We start from the raw sequence: 16,976 nt of genomic DNA, 5'->3' as shown, positions 1-16,976 counted from the left end.
ATGCTGTGATATTAGTAATCCCAGTAATATTTAAGTATTACTTTTTTCATCTGTGCTATTTGATAGATTCTGGAAGTTAAACAACAACTCCTGTTATGTCTCTGGAATCCGATCCAAACATATACTGTTGGGGTCCATAGGGAAAACATGAGCCCTCTTTTAGGATTTATCTGGAGTTGATTCTGAGTTCTGATAATTGCAACTCCTGATGTCAGTAGAGACAAACACTCCTAGTTTAAGACCTGTCAAAAGGCCCATGAACACTTGACTGTATTAGGAAGAGAGGGCGCCCTTCTCATACCTACCATTACAGTACTGTAAAATTAGGCTAAAGAGGGAGGAAGGTGACAAGGTGGAATGATTGCTAAAAACAAAGAGATTAGCAAAGTCAATGAGCAGAAAGAACTATCTAAGTACTCTTCTATGACTAATTTACCTAAGAAGTAATCTTGCTCCAAATATTTCACATGAATCCCATCAGGTTTCTGACTTAAAAAAATCAGTTTACAGGAAATACTGGCAATAGAGGAAAAAACATAGTAACACCAGAAATAATCAGACACATCTAGGGATGAGATATTATATAAGACAACTGGCCTTTAATGCTTCAAAAGAGGGCAGGTGAAAGAAGAAATCAAGAAAGTAAGCAAGCAAGAAACAAAGAAAGAGAGAAAGAAAGAGAAGAAAAAAAGAGGGAGGGAGGGAGGAAGGAAGGAACGAAGGAAGGAAGGAGGAAAGGAAGGAAAGAAGGAAGGAAGGAAAGAAGGAAGGAAAAGGAAGGAAGGAAGAGAAAGTGACCCCTGGATTTGGAGGTAGGGACCCCGCTGTAAGTAAGAGCTTTGATAATTTTGAATGTAGAATAAATAGTAGTTGATATTACTGACTAACTGCTAATTTTCTTAAGTGTGATCATGATGTCATGGCTGTACAGGAGACTGTGCTTGCTTTTAGGAGATTCACGCTGAGATACTTAGGGATAATGTGTCACTGCATCTTTTACTTACTTGAAAATAGCAAAATAGTCAACCATTATTCAATCTGTATGAGGGTTATATGGATGTTCATTTTACTATTTTTTCCCTCACCATTTCAATATTGAAAAAGTTACAAATAATGAAAAGTTGGGAAAGAGATAAGACTTTGTTGTTAGGGCACATGGCTTTTAAGAGCCTTCCTGGGTTCAGCAGAGGGCAGTATTTGACTCTAAGAAATAGGGATTAACTGTGAGCTTTCATTGAGCTGAGGCCCTCAGGCGCATTCGATCTTCACAACTCTGACGGTGCTAAAATAGTATCATTATGCCCTTATACAAAAAGGAAACAGGCCTTAGAAGGGCTAAAAAACTTGCCACACATCTAGTTAATGATGGAGATGAGATTCAAATTCAAATGCAGATTCTGGAATCATTACTCTTAACCACTAGGCCTACTATGACCATAGTTGATAACCTTGGTTTTTGAAGTATGTGTGTTGGGTTGCTGGCAGGAGTGTGTGTGCATCTCTGGGGGTGTGCAAGAGATTCAATGTGATTCAGGATTAGAATTCCTATTTCTAAGTATAAAAATACAAGAGGAATTAAGCTTTCCTAATATTTAATCTAGAGATTGATATTTCAACCAGTCCATACAGGGATGGCCATTTCTCAATTACCCCAAGGACAGAGTAAGACTTTCATAGTGGGGAGGGGCAGCAGTGGCACCTCCACCACCATTAACTTGCTGTTGGTGTATTGATCCAGCATATGTACTGGCTAAGGCATTTATTGATCCAGCATATGTACTGGCTAAGGCATTTATGGATTAGATTAATTAGTTTTAACTAACTCATTCAATGGAATAGGACTTAAATAGCTTTTGAAAAGAAACTTTGGATTTCTTTCATTTCAAACAAAGTAAGCACAAGTAAACAATACAATGGCAGGCATAATATTCCTCTTATTCTTGATACATCTGGAACTTTACAAAATAGAAATAAAAAAGAATATATTTTTCTCATCTTTCAAAACTTTCTGTTTTTATGTAAATTTCATCAGGTGCAGAATGTGTTAATTCGGTAGTGCTTATGTTACAATTTATGTATAAATATTTATAGGTATTCTGGTTGTCTATCATCCAGAATACTTTGCTGATAGAGGTGCAAGACCAAAAATATTTGCAGATCATCAGTCTACGGCACAGGGACTCATACCATATATTTTAAATCCGTGACTTAGCAAGTAAAAATTCAATAACATTCAATGAAATCTGTTTAATGAGACAAGAAAATGTAGTACAGTTTAGAAAAAGTTCCAAAACATTGGTTAAATAAGAAAAAAGGCTTTTGTGGCTAGTATTCCTTCATTAAACACTTCTAACATGCCTTTTATAAGACAGGTTTTATAGTAGACTCTGGGAATGCAAAATATGACTTGTACACAGTTGCTATCCTTGAAGGGTTTGTAGCACTGTCTGGTGGGGGTAACTGATGCGGAACAAACATTATTGTCCTAGCTAAGCAAAGGGCTGTGGGAGCACATATTAATTTGTCTGGAAATTCCCTTCCAGGGAACACCACCATATTCCTTCTCAAGCAAATAAGGCTTCACTGCTATTTGTTCTTTTGTGGTTGCTGAACTCTTGTCATGGGACACATTAGGAAGCAGAATAATTAATAATTTTCATCCAGGGATCAAAAACAAAAATAATGCATTACAGCCTCCCAAGTTTTAACCTCCAAGAACAGGATGATTTTGTCCATGTAGAAGCAATGGCTTTTAGCCACCACTCTGATCTTCAGCTGCTCATTTGCTAAAGAACAGCTGTACTTTCTTGGCTCCCAGGGAATAACTGCTCCACAGCCAGAGACTCAGTAAACAGAGCTTTGTGTGTACCAGTGCTTAATAAATATTTGTCAAATGAATAAATACACGAACAGCATTGCTGATGATCTGCTAAGGGAAGTAAGATTTCAAAAATGATTGATTACCTGCCAGCAACTGCTTTCCAAATGTAACTTTAGAGAGTAAAGGAGGCATGGACCAATTCGTTCAGGTTTTTAGGGGGAAAAAAAACCCAACAAAACACCAAAACTCATTTTCCTTGACCTGATTACCCCCAGAGGAAGAGAGAGATCTCAGATGATCCCCTCAATCTTCTAATTAGCATTTCAGACTCCTGTTGTCTTAAATGTCATTCCAGTTGTAATTTACACAGGTAAGATGGGACACCTGGGGGACCGCAAAAACAACCTTGGCTTAAGGAAAAAGCATGAGAATTTAACTAAAAATGGAATAAATCCCATCTTAAAAGGTCTTTGCAATCCTCATAAACACATTCCACCACCTTCTTTTGGTTTTCTAAGCAGGTGACCTGTTGAATTCTGAGTTGTTGTGTTTGTGAACTCCATTATTGCTTTTGTATCCCATGTGAATTCTCTGATGAGACATATTTGAATTTCTCCTTCAGCCCATGGCTGTCTACCCAACCACAGGAGGTCCCAAGTCCATCTACCCTGGACCCTTTATTTCCTCTGGATCTTTCCAGAGCAGTCACTGTGAGAAGGCCACCTGCCATTTTTCCTCAACCATCCCTGGATGCAAATCCACCTCACTGGCTACATGTTGTGTGCACCTGGCCCAACGCCCTATTTGTTCCTGACTTCAGAAAGTTTCGATGTGCCCATTTCATCACGATGAAAACATAATGTAACTAGATGTAAATAATATATACCATATCTTTAGAAAAATACGATGAATATTTAAAGGACTACACTCTAAATAATAAATATTGAAGGAAAAAACCAATGTGAATATTTTATAGGCTGGAGGTCATTGGTAAGCTTTGGAAAACAGTCTGTTTAAAGGAATGAAGGCAGGCTGGTTGTGCTCAGGGACAAGGCCATTTTGCTTGGTCAACACAAAGTCACCATACACAAAACTATTTTTGCAACCTAAGAGTTTGATATAATCCAGTTTTGGAGACAGTGACCTCATCTAACTTTACTGTAGAGAAGAATGGTCTTTTCTGACAGCACCAAGTCATCTGCTTCACCATGTGAGCCCGCATCAGAATTCAAGTCATGCATACTCCTTCAGTAATCAAACCAGGTCCGTGAATGTACCTGTCCACAGCTTCTCTCACTCCCTTGGGAAACACGTGCACTCAGGAGGAGAGCATTTATAGTTCCTAAGTCTCAGATAGAATATTATTTTTTCTGATGTGGCCAAATATCTATAAACACAATCTCCCTCCCTCACATTCTTAGAGCAAGTAATCCATATCTTCTGATAATGGCTTTTAGCACTGTCTTCACTAGAACATCAGTTTTCCATTTATTCTGAGTTTATGAAACTCTTTGGTGTCATTTTTCATGTCTCAGATTGGCCCCTCTATAATGTAATGTTTGGGTAAGTTTTGTAATGCTTGGTGGAGAAACTGCTTGTACTAATAACATGTTTTCTTTTAGGAAACTTCTAGATAAGTCTTGGGGATGATAGCAGGGTTCTGTGGAATGCACTTTGTCAGTGACCCTAACGCTGACTTTGACCATATGTTACACCCAGCACTTTACAGAGTCCTCAAGACACTATTCAACCTAAAACCACTCCGACATTTTGGGCTCTATCATGTGTTCCCAGGGAGCCCAATGATAACTGCTAGTCTGTTTCCACATGACATATATTTTCGTGGTGGTGTGGTACTTTTTATTTTTTTGTTTTTATTTTTTTGAGACAGAGTCTTGTTCTGTCACCAGGCTGGAGCACAGTGGTGTGATCTTGGCTCACTGCGACCCCCGCCTCCCGGGTTCACGCCATTCTCCTGCCTCAGCCTCCCGAGCAGCTGGGACTACAGACATGTGCCACCATGCCCAGCTAATTTTTGTAGTTTTAGTAGAGATGGGGTTTCACCACATTGGCCAGGATGGTCTTGATCTCTTGACCTCATGATCCACCCACCTCAGCCTCCCAAAGTGCTGGGATTACAGGTGTGAGCCATGGCACCCGGCCGGTACTTTTAACATTACTCACAAGGTGACAAACACACGTTTCATAGGAAAGATTAAGAAGGATATAAAAAAAATTTTTTTTAAGTAGGAAGTGAATCTTTGAAGGTTTGAAAACACAATGCTTAGTTTTGTTGAGTTTCGTAGAGAACTGGGAATGGCTTGAAAAGTTCAGTCTGAGTAATCCTGTCTGGTTTCAGGCTTGGAATTTCTTGGCTAGCTGATCATGCCATATTAAGGGCATGCATGCTCCTGAAAACACTGATGGGGTCCTTTTCAGGCAAAATGCTGGTCCTCAAATTGGGATAAATGAGGGAGACATCAGAAATATCTTCCTACTGCTGTTCAGGTTAGATTTTTGCAGCAGATTTTAAGAAAACAACAAAAACTTTCAAATCTTCGTGTTTGTACCTAATGTCCTGATTGTGCCTCACTCCCTATGGCATTACATTTTAGGCATGTGAGTGCAGTAGGATCCCACACGTCCTTGAGAGATGACACAGTCTGACATTAAACTAATATCTATTGAATTCAGTAGTGAAAAGTAAAACACAAGAATTCATTTGTTCCTTGGGAAGCCAGACCAAGTCAAAGTATTACTTTGCACCAAGATACCTAAAATGTGGCACTATTTACTTTTCAAGACTGAAAAATAGCAATGATTTCAAGGAGTAGTTTTATTGCTTAATCATGGAATTTACAGGCTTAGCAGAGCTCTCACGGTCAGTCCAATGCTTCCAGAGCATTCTTGACAGGCTCATCTAGACTCTGTTTAAATGTTTCTAATGACAGATATAAATGAAGGAGGACTTAGGATTTGCTGTTTTGACCTAAGCCAAGTCATCTCCCCTTGCTAGGCAGTTCTGGGTCTTTATGGACAGGGCTTGAGTACACAGCAGAAACACATTCTTATTCTTTCTCCTTGCTTGGCATTGAGACTGAGCCCTCAACTTTTCTCTCTTGCCTGGCTTTGTTCCTTTGCAAGCGCTACCTGGTTTCAAACTCTGAGAGTGGATTCTATTTTTCTCTGCCTAGCCCTTGGTAAATGCTCCTTTGGATTCATTTCTGACCAAAGGTCTGTCCCATCTGCTCTCTTGCTCTCTGGTTTGGAGAACAGCTGTATCCTCCTTGGTGGCTAACTTTGGCCTCTATCTTTTTTCAGGCATTATTTTTGCTGTATAGAGGCAGACATCCCCAGGGAACTTGCCATGATTTAGAGCATGGATTGTGACAAGTGCTGATTCTAAATTAGGTCATTAGATATGCAGTCTTCATAATGCTGGATTGGAAGACCTCAGGTGCGCTTTCAAAAGAAGATAATGAATTCAGTATTTCCAGCAGTTATATAAGGCACCTTGAAGCATTTTGGATATTTTATTTTAAATCTGACCTCTGCTCCTACCATCATCTTTTCTATCATCATTACGGAATGAAACCTTTTGGAAGTTCTTTGTGGTTTGAAAGGCAGATTTCCTCCATATTTCCTGAATTTCCTGATATAGCTAACAAGATGATGCTAGCGGCATAGGATTGACCCCTTTGTATAGGACTAACCTGGAAATTAGCCCTGATTTGGAAAACTGCCAGAGAGCACTCCAATTATTTAATAGCCCAATTTTGCTAATGTGAAAAAAAGTTTAATGTTTGAACACTTAGTTTTGCTGAAAAATTCAGATTCTTTGCCAACTCTTACTTCAAATGTACAACCCCTTCATAGGGCCTTTGATATACTTAGGAAACCCATACAGAATTTCCATCTCTGTTTCTACCTGTGATTGGCATAACACAGTGATTTCGTTAAGCTCATAGCTACCTAAAGGTACTCTGAAAATACTGAAATTTCATCTTTAGGGAATGAAATCCAGGACAAGTAAGTCTGCTAATTAAAAAAGGGGGAGGAGGCATCGCAAAGCATTTCACTTCAAGTTTAGGCATTCCTGAATATTTTAGAGTTCATTATTTAATTCCAGCAGTTTGGTGGCTTTATTCTTCCACACCAAAACTGGGAAATAGACGTGTATTGTGGTCTCTTTCTCTAAAGCCTACAGACATTTGAAACTTACCGGGAAACAGGAAACACCTTTTGCTCACCCAAGAGTGGTGTCATTGAGCATGATATCTTACTTATCTTAAGTAAGATATTGCAAACATTATTCCGTCCAACAGCAAGAGTACCCACAAAGATGTACACACATTGGAAAAGTAATTTAGATGCAGCATAGGAAAGTATTCAGCAAGTGGTAGGTGGAAATCAGATTTATCTAAATTCTAAAGCCATTTAGGGTAGAGACGGGTTGCCATAAATCTTCAATGGAATAGGCAACCAAAAGCATATAAATGTCTTTTGGGCATGTATGATTTGATTTATACTTAACTATGTAGACTTGCATTGTGTGGTGCATAATAAATGCTACTTTTAAATTTCTTATGTTATATTTATGCTATAATTCAATGATCTGCCTTTTTTTCTTCCTGGGTTTAACTGGGAACTGGTTCAAGCTCAAATACCAAAGATTTTAGCCTGAGGGATGAGATACTAGTAAATATCTCTAAGAACGTAAACCACTGCACCCAAGGCTGTCTATGAACTTTTACTCAAACGTAGGGTCTGTACATTGGAGAGAAGAGTATAATTTAGTTGAAAGTCTTCCTATGGGTTTCAACTTAGGGCCTCCCCAGAATATGTGCTCACAGAGATCCCTTCGGTTTTACCTAGCATAGAGATTTGCCCATTCATCGTGGGTGTGGGGCTCCCTCCCAGCTGCAGGTGACATGGGGGCAGGGCCTCTGTGCTTTGTGTTCACCACTTCCTAGCAGATGAGTGTCCCATCGCCTAGCACAGTGCCTGGTTTTTGGTTGTACTCAATAGATAGTGAATGAACAAATGAACAATTGGCAGAGTAGGCAGAAGGGCAAGTTCAAATTCTGGGTCTTCAAATGAAATTGTAAATGAAATGTAAATTATACATGCCCTTACTTGCAAAATAAATTATTGCCATAGGGAAGGGCATCTTCGTCATAAGCTTCCCTATATTACAGATAATTGGTTGTTTAGGGTCACTCCCTAACAGTCACTCCAACTAAACACCCTCACCCTCACACACACCTGCACGCAGCCAGGCACACACACTTGATTCGTATCTACAATGTACTGGGCCTTTTTAAGGTCTTGGGCATACAGCGATTTAAAGGACATGGTCCTGCCTTCAATTAACCACCCAGTGGAGGAAAGATATATACACATAAATGAGCATTAAAAATGGCTCACACGTTTAAGGGTTGTAGAGTGTGAGAAGTAAAATCAATATCTTACAATAAGGGAGAAAGTGGAAACTTAAGTTCGCACATTGCTAGGGCACTTGGAACTGGAAGTACTTAATGAGTACAAATGCCACCATGGGGACATATGGCACTGGGGGACTAAACTGCATTCTTTCTTGCAAATCAAGTTCTTACCCCTGTGAGGTAAATTACCTGTTCCTGAGAGCCATCTGGTTACCTTAAAGATCCAATTTACCCCATGGGGCACCAACCAGGGAGTACCATTTACTCCTCTTATGATTAGACCCAAGTGACATAATTTTGCTTGGCTTTCACCTTTGCATCATAAGCATCCAATAACCTAAATAGGTCCTCTTAGTCTCCTACAAGCTGCAGAGGTGTCATAGGCAGGCCACTTTAGCTCCACTGGGAGAGAAAACAACCTGTAAAATGGCAAAATGGCCATCCTGTTCGAAGAAGCAATGAGAGCCTACAGGCAGCAATATCCCACAGAAACATAATGTGAGCCACAAAGGAGCTACAGGTGTCTTTTTAAATTTTCTAGTTGCCACATTGAAAAAAAAGTAAGTTGAAGCTAATTTCAATGTTATGTTTTGTTGAACACAACTTATTCAAAACATTGTTCCAATATATAGTAAACACAAAACATTTACATGAGATATTGTATGTTCTTTATTCTTTTCTGGTACTAAGTCTTTAAAGACTAGTTTATATTTTATACTTATAGTCCATCTCAATTCATTCCACCGGACATCTCCGTTGCTCAATAGTCACACATGGCTAGTAGCTGCCACATTAGATGGCACAGGTTTCAAAATCTGTTGTGGGTTTTTCACTTAGAGCACATTTCAGTTCTGTCTACAGCACATCCTTACTGGTCAACAGCCTTGTGTGGCTGGTGGCTACCGTACTGAGAGCACGGTCTAACGTCCTTCCTAAGCACGTCAGGAGAGGGGCCAGTTGCTACTGAGAGGGGTTGAGCGTGATTCCTAGGCTAGGGGTTGTTGTCTGAATGAGCTAAAGGCGGGCTATTAGCTTAACGTTAGAGTGTTCAGTATCATCTTCTGAACTTTTTGAGTAGGTTGCATTTCAAAACAACAGAACTCATTTTTATCCTTTTTCTCTGACCTCACTCTCCTGCCCCTACTCCATACCCACAGTCAACTGTCCCAAGTACAGCAGGAAAGAACTGAATCGAAGTTAGGTTACAGTAGAAGTCTGTTTGAATCCAGCCTATGTCTAGAATTGCTTCAGTTTATATAAATGGGAACATGTTCCATTCAGCTTTGTGACATCCATCAAAATTTCGCCTATGAACAGATTTTTGGCTCGCATTTATTTATTTTTACCGAAGTTTAATAATCATCCAGAAAAGTACACAAATCATATATCATCAGTTTGATGAATTTCTCACAAGATACTCATGCAATAAGACACCAGATATGTGGTGGTTTTAATAAAGGAAAATATTTTTTAAAGTTTTTGTTGAATCTAGTGAGAACACATGGACACAGGGAGGGGAACATCACACACCAGGGCCTGTCGGGGGTGGGGGGCAAGGGAAAGGAGAGCATTAGGACAAACGCCTAATGCATGTGGGGCTTCAAACCTAGATGACGGGTTGATGGGTGCAGCAAACCAGCATGGCACATGTATACCTATGTAACAAACCTGCAGTTTCTGCACATGTGTCCCAGAACTTAAAGTAAAATTAAAAAAGGTTTTTGTTAAATCTAATTCTTTTCACAAGATTTCATTCTCTTGAAAATTAATTTTATCAAGTCATGGATATGCAGGGATTAAAGATTACCAAAGAGCTGAGTTTATTATTGATTTACTGTAACTTTGAGATTATAAATTGCTTCTAGGCTCTGGGCATGTACCTACATTTTAAAGGCAAAGGGCTATCAAAAAGTCAATACAATGACTTGCTTAAAGCAGCCTGACATCTCTTCCTTCAAGGTGGTCCAGCTTCATCTGCGGGCCTTTAGGGACCACCTTCACTATGACCACCAGATGGCAGTGCTGTCCAATCTTTGTCCACCTTTCACCCCCTTCCCAGTCTTATCCCCGAGAATAAAATTGTAGATTGTTCCACTGCATATAAAACTGACAACCCTGTTATTTTAAACTTGAAACTGACAGGCTGTTATTTTAATGAGGTCTACCAGAGCCAAGGTTAACCAAAGCTTTATTTCCCTACAAAATGTTAAGGCCACAGTTCTAAAAGGGGGCTGTGAAATTTTATGTTATTGATACTTTTTCTGACTGTACAAGTTGTAAGATATTTTTTGACAAGTAAAGCTACATGATGAATATAGACATATGTTTATGTATAATAGCCAAATTCTGTATTACAATTGCTTCAAATTTCTCCCAATAGGTCCCTTTACTCTAAGTTAGATTCCCCCGACACAAAGTTCTTTGTATCCATTTCAGTCTATTTTGAAGCAAAAGTATATATTTTTAGCACTTTGACTTTCCAGCTTAATGAGTCAAAGGAAAATTTAAAGCTTATTTCAATCTCATTAATATTCCAAAATGAAATCAGTATAGTATTTAATTCTTTATTTCTATGAAATAAGCTTAGATCTAGAACAGTAAAACTTAGAAAGGATTTTTTATAATAGGTACTCCTACAATGTGTGATGGTTAATGGCATTACAATTTATTTCCTTTCCCTTGAAATGTCTTTTTATGTTGATCAAGGAAGGATTTAAAGTCAGTTACTAACTGTGCCAATATTAAAAACATTAGAAACCACCTTTCCCAAGTGATTTTGCTAACATTTTTTGCACCCTTTAATCTGTTCCAAGCAATAATTTTAAACATGTAACCAACCTTCCTGTCTGAATTTATGCAGTAGATCCTGCAAATAATCTATTTCTACATTTACAAAATTTACTTGGAATGATTATTGTCACTACTGATCCTTTGTCACAGGCCAAAGGTCTGTCCGCAAAAGGACTTTATAAGCTCAGGAGGAGCCTGCCTGGATTTCTGAAAGTGGATATCAAATAAATGAATTTCATGTTCAGTTATTATTAATTAGTGGCAATGCCCATTCACTTCGAGAAACATCTAATGCAAACATACTGTGTATAAAGAACTGTGCCTGGGAGACTAAGTTTATAAAACTAAGTTAGAAACAGTTCCTGTCCTCAGGATCAGCTACATAATTTGTAGAGCCCAGTGCAAAATGAAAATGCAGGGCTCCCTGTTTCAATATTATTAGGAATTTGAACGTGGCATTTACAGAGCGTCAGGTACTTCTAAACACTGGGCCTTGTGCAACTATGCAGGTAGTATCCCATGAAGCCTGCTTGTCTTCAAGAAGCTATGATCTAGTTGGGTTCTCCTGACCTGCACAACAAGGAGTGAGACAGGTGCTGATAAAAATGATGATAACAACAGTGATGGCTACCATTACCTATTAGACACTCAGCAACCAAATCCATAATTGCCTCCAATTTGTAAAAAATGCTGAAAGGTAGCTGTTGATGTCTTAACTTTACAGATGCAATAACTGAGAATTGCATTTCTATGGTGACTTTTTTGTTTAGTGAGATGTCATCAAATCCTCACTAAGTGGCTGGCCCCATGCTAAACCCATCACTCCTATCTCATTGTTTAATCATCACAACCTCACATGAACAGTGAAGACACTGAGGAAGTGAAGAGTGAAGTCACTTGGCCTTGATCACACAGCACAAGTAGTAGGGCCTGATTTTGAGCCTTGGCAGTGGGGCCCCAGAGCCTGCAGTCTCAAATTAGCCATTACAACAGCACTGGTGAACTGGAGAGTGTTACTGCATTTGAAAAGCCCTGTGCCTGTTGGTAGGTCTCACTCATTTAAAAAAAGATGGAAAATATATTTGCGGGGAGGAGGATGGCACTCTGGAAATCTTTGTACTCTTCCCTGAATTATCAGTCCATGCTAATGTTCTAGACCTTCTCCAATACCATTGTGATTCTAGCAGCCCTACAAACAATGTCCTGATTCTTGGCCTTTTTCTAACGCCACTATGGTTTGAGTAGCCTTTCCTAATTTTCTAGGCCATTTCTAACAATGCCTATGTCTAGAGCCCTCCAAATAAATATAAGACTACACATTTTTCAGGATAACATTTTAAATCAGCCCATCTTCCTTCAGGAAGTCCAAAGACAGATGAATCAAATGCTATTTGCCCAATTATGCTTCTGGTTATGTATAACAGTGGGTTATACTGTCCCTGAATCAATCAATCAATCAATCAATCAATCAATCAATCATCTATCATCGATCAATCATCTATCATCTATCTTAACTATCAGCAGAAATAACAATTTTCAGGGGGTGCTAAGAACATTCTAGATGCACAATACCATAAAACCTATGCCATTTCTCTAACAGGCAAGTGTGAAAAAATGAAAGTCCTAAAAACTCCTCCTGGCTTTAAAATGGAAAAAGAGTTCCCCTTCTGGATTTTTTATTCATAAAACAGCACAGACCAACTCCTCCCCTGGGTTTCCATGACAAAGGGAGAGTTTTCCCATAGGGATACATATGTAGGCTGGAAAGCCAGCCCTACATATTTAATGGTCTGTATCTAACAACATTGTATTAGAAATCCTCTCCTTGAGACTATTTCTCTTATGAAATGAAAAGTAGTAAAGAAAACAAAATTTTCACCACCCTGCCATAGGAACCCATGGGGACTTGATAGGGCTTTGCATTTTCCTATTACATTGTACTTGGGAATAAGGTTGAGATGCCAGACAGTAAATCTGATCCAACCAAATCCAAAGCACTTGGAGGAATCACCTTTTTATTGCAGATAAGTATAAAACCAGTACTGGAAGCACACTGGAATCTTAAAGATCAAACCCCAGGGGCTTTCTGTTAATAGATTTGGTAGCTAAGCAGTGGTACTTAGAGAATAGCCTTTATCTCTTCAAAAAAAAAAAGGTCTCAGCAAAAGGAGTTCTGAATGTAAATAATTAGAATGATTTCTGTCAAGTTAGCCTCAATGTTAGGTTGCTTTTCTATTCCTTCTTTGAAGAGCGTTATGTTTTATTCCCGATGCACTGGAAAGTCATGGTATAATTATCCTGCTGGCATATGAGGTTACACTGTCAGTCTTTCTGAACAGAATGGAAACCTAACCTCTCAATTTTTCCCCTAGATTAATAAATATAAAATTCACTGATTTGATTTTTTGTATTTTTCTCATCAGAAGTTAATTCTGAATTTTTATACTATGCCATGGTGATCCATAAATCACAAATTCCAAGATGCTTCATTCTCTTCATTCTTTTTAGTATAATTAAAGGAAAGTTAAGCAGCCCTTTTGAAAATAGTTTTCATTTTCTTATTTCTTCAAATCATTTCCTATGTGGAAAACCGACCTTCTTTTTCAAGCCAAATCACGAATATTTAAAAAGGACCTAGTGCATTTTCAATTGCTTCTTTTGTCCTCACAAAGGTAGGAGGGTTTTTCAAAGGTTTTTACAAAGATAACTGAAAGTGGGGTATTATTTATCCAAGTGCCTAAATGAGATATGCCACTAAGTTCCCCTTCTCCATTATTTATATGGTCGAGAAGAAAGGACAAACTTCAAAGGAGCTAGAACTTATGTCCAGAACTTGGTTTTACTATTATTGCTCCGAAAAGGTGACTCCACAACAAGAAGAGACACTTAGAAATCTCTTTTGCTTGACATTTTAAAAAGTTTTTTTGTTTTTTTTTTTTTAAACAAAGCCATTAGAACAGGCTTTCCTAAAACATGATGAAAAAGAGGATTTCAGGAAAAACATGCTGAGTATCCTGGGAAATCATGGAAACTCTGTAGTTATCTTTACAAGGGAAAGAGCTTTTCTCTGATCAAAAATGGTGAAGGCATAGGTGGTCCTGGGGTTGCCATGCCGAGGTGTTCACACAACGTGCTCTCAGTACAGACACAGGGACTAGACCTGCAGTCTGGAGATTGGCACTCTTAACTTGCGTCCCACAACTCGTCCTGACACACGGGAAATCTGAAAACTCAGACCCATGGGGTTAAAGAGTAGACAGTGTGATCTCTCCAGGGCAAGCTCAACCCTGTGACTTCACTTATTTTCTTTCTCTGAAAAGTCTTTTAATTTTCAGATTTAGTCTAGCTTTTCATATCCATCTTTTCACTTCTTCTAAGCCTATAGGTCAGGTTCTCATGGCCAATGAATCTAATTGCAGTAATTTTAAAAAAATCCATCTTTATTTTCTTTACTTAATTTTTTGAATATGTAGTACTGCTGCCATGAATTAAATGGTCTTTTTCTTCTCTTTCTTTTTCTTTCTTTCTTCCTTCCTTCCTTCCTTTCTTTCTTTCTTTCTTTCTTTCTTTCTTTCTTTCTTTCTTTCTTTCTTTCTCTCTCTCTCTTTCTTTCTCGTTCTTTCTCTCTTCTTTCCCTCCCTCCCTCCCTCCCTCCCTCCCTCCCTCCCTCCCTCCCTCCCTTCCTCCCTTCCTTCCTTCCTTCCTTCCTTCCTTCCTTCCTTCCTTCCTTCCTTCCTTCCTTCCTTCTGTCTTTCTTTCTCTTTTTTTTTTGATGGAGTCTTGCTCTGTCACCCAGGCTGGAGTGCAGTGGCACAGTCTCAGCTCACTGCAACCTCTGCTTCCCAGGTTCAAGTGATTCTCCTGTCTCAGCCTCCCAAGTAGCTGGAACTACAGGTGCACACCACCACATCCGGCTAATTTTTGTATTTTTAGTACAGATGGGGTTTCATCACACTGGTCAGGCTGGTCTTGAACTCCTGACCTCAGGTGATTCACCCTCCTCAGCCTCCCAAAGTGCCATGGTCCTTTCTCTTAAAGACCAATGGCAATGGCTGTATTGCTGCGTGTGGTCATGCATTCAGTCAACAAACATTCATGAAGGGTTTTCTCTGTGCAAGATACTGCATTAGGCATTGGGGCTACAGAGATGAAAAGGACATTGTTTCTACTTTCAAGGAGCTTTCTCTTCTGTGGAGATATAGACATAAAAACTGATAGTAGTATAATGTGATGTCAACATTGACAAGAATTGAGTAGAGAAGGATAGAAGCTGAGTGTAGAGTAGGTTTTTTTCAAGAGCAGAAACCAGTGACCCAAAGTTCATTAAACTGAGATCAAATGGGAAAAGGTAAGGGCACTGAAACCACAGTAAAGGGGATAGGGTTTAACGGGTTAAATCAGGACCAATGAGAATAGACACATGGTGCTATTCTCAGTACAGACACAGGTACTAGACCTGCAGTCTAGGGATTCGCACTCTTAACTTGTATCCCCCAACTCGTGGTGGTACCTTAGGGCTGTGACCACTGACTGAGAAACCCAATCAATTTCTAGGGAGGGTTCAAGGAGTGAGGGAGACATTCTCAAGGCCTGGGTACCATCAGTTGGCCAAGAGTGCCGCAGATGCCTTTAGTTAGAGGACTAACTGAAGTCCTCTAACTAAAGGCAGAATGTGTGTTCACACTGTATCTTACAGGTGATGCATGCAGCTTCTGATGGATAAGTATTACCTGTGGAGCATCAGATGGTCCAGAGGTACAGAGTAGGGGTCCTGAGTCTGCCAAGTAGGGGCTCTAGGGAGCAGTTCCCACAGGGGTCTCTCTGAGCTACTCTTGAAGAATGAGTTGGTGTTGGGGCTCCCAATCAGATGGAGCCCACGTTCAAAGGCTCATGTGGACCAAACCCACTAAGGCTTTGGAAAGTAGTTAGTTTGGTACAACTGAAAGGTACAGTGCATACGTTGGAGAGGCAGGAGTTGGGGCCAGAGAAGTGGGCCAGTAGATTCTACAGGGTTTCATAGTCTACTGTGAGCAGTTTAGTATTTTTTTCTGGAGAATCATTGAAGGGTGAAGGGTGCTAGAACAGCCCAGCTGGGGTCCAGAAGGATACACAGGTATGGCGCTGTGAAAGCCAGGTGGGGTAGGCAATGGTCTGGATTGATGACAGGGGACAGACAAGTGGTGTCTTGTTCACATCTATCACAGATTCCTAACTGGCAACTCCATGACACATTTTCCATTTTAAATGCATTGTTTCATTTTTACCTTTTCTTTTTCTGAGACAGGGTCTCACTCTGTTGTCCAGGCCAGAGTCCAGTGGTGCAATCCTAGCTCATTGCAGCTCTGAACTCCCAGGCTCAAACAACCCTCCCACCTTAACCTTCCGAGTAGCTTGGATTACAGATGCATGCCACCATGCCCGGCTACATTTTTCATTTTAATTAGGCTCTACTTCTTTCAGAGCCCTGTTTCCCCCTCCATGTGCTCCCCGCCAGCTCAAGCCTTTGCTTATGCTACCTCTGAGAAGTAACTTCCTCCACCAGCAGTGATGTCTCTTCTCTTAGCCTGTCCACAGCTTCTTCATCCTTTCAGGCAGATCATGCAGATAAAGTAAATTAGAGAAGCGAGCTGAGTTTGTTTGTTCATTCGTCAAACATCTACTCTTTTCCAGGCACCCTCTTAGGTACCAGGGATGAAGTAGTGAACAAAAGAGGGCACAACCTCCTTCCTTCATGGAGCCTACATTTGCATTACAGGATTCCAACAACAAATAGGATAAACCAGTAAAATATATGGCATTGTGGAAGACAGTGTGGTGATTCCTCAAAGACCTAGAACCAGAAATACCATTTGACCCAGTAATCCTATTACTGGATATACACCCAAAGGAATATATATCATTCTGTTATAAAGATACATGCA

General features: G+C 39.7%; 1 protein-coding gene across 1 annotated transcript in view; it reads right to left on the bottom strand.

Moving 5' to 3' along the window:
* GPC6 (glypican 6) overlaps nucleotides 1–16,976 on the bottom strand; it is a 1,182,247-nt gene that overhangs the window by 31,752 nt on the left and 1,133,519 nt on the right. The window lies entirely within an intron of this gene.

This window comes from Theropithecus gelada, chromosome 17, assembly GCF_003255815.1.
Source record: "Theropithecus gelada isolate Dixy chromosome 17, Tgel_1.0, whole genome shotgun sequence".
NCBI lineage: Eukaryota > Metazoa > Chordata > Mammalia > Primates > Cercopithecidae > Theropithecus > Theropithecus gelada.
Note: the sequence above shows the minus strand (reverse complement) of the source record. Positions and strands in the feature narration are given on the sequence as shown.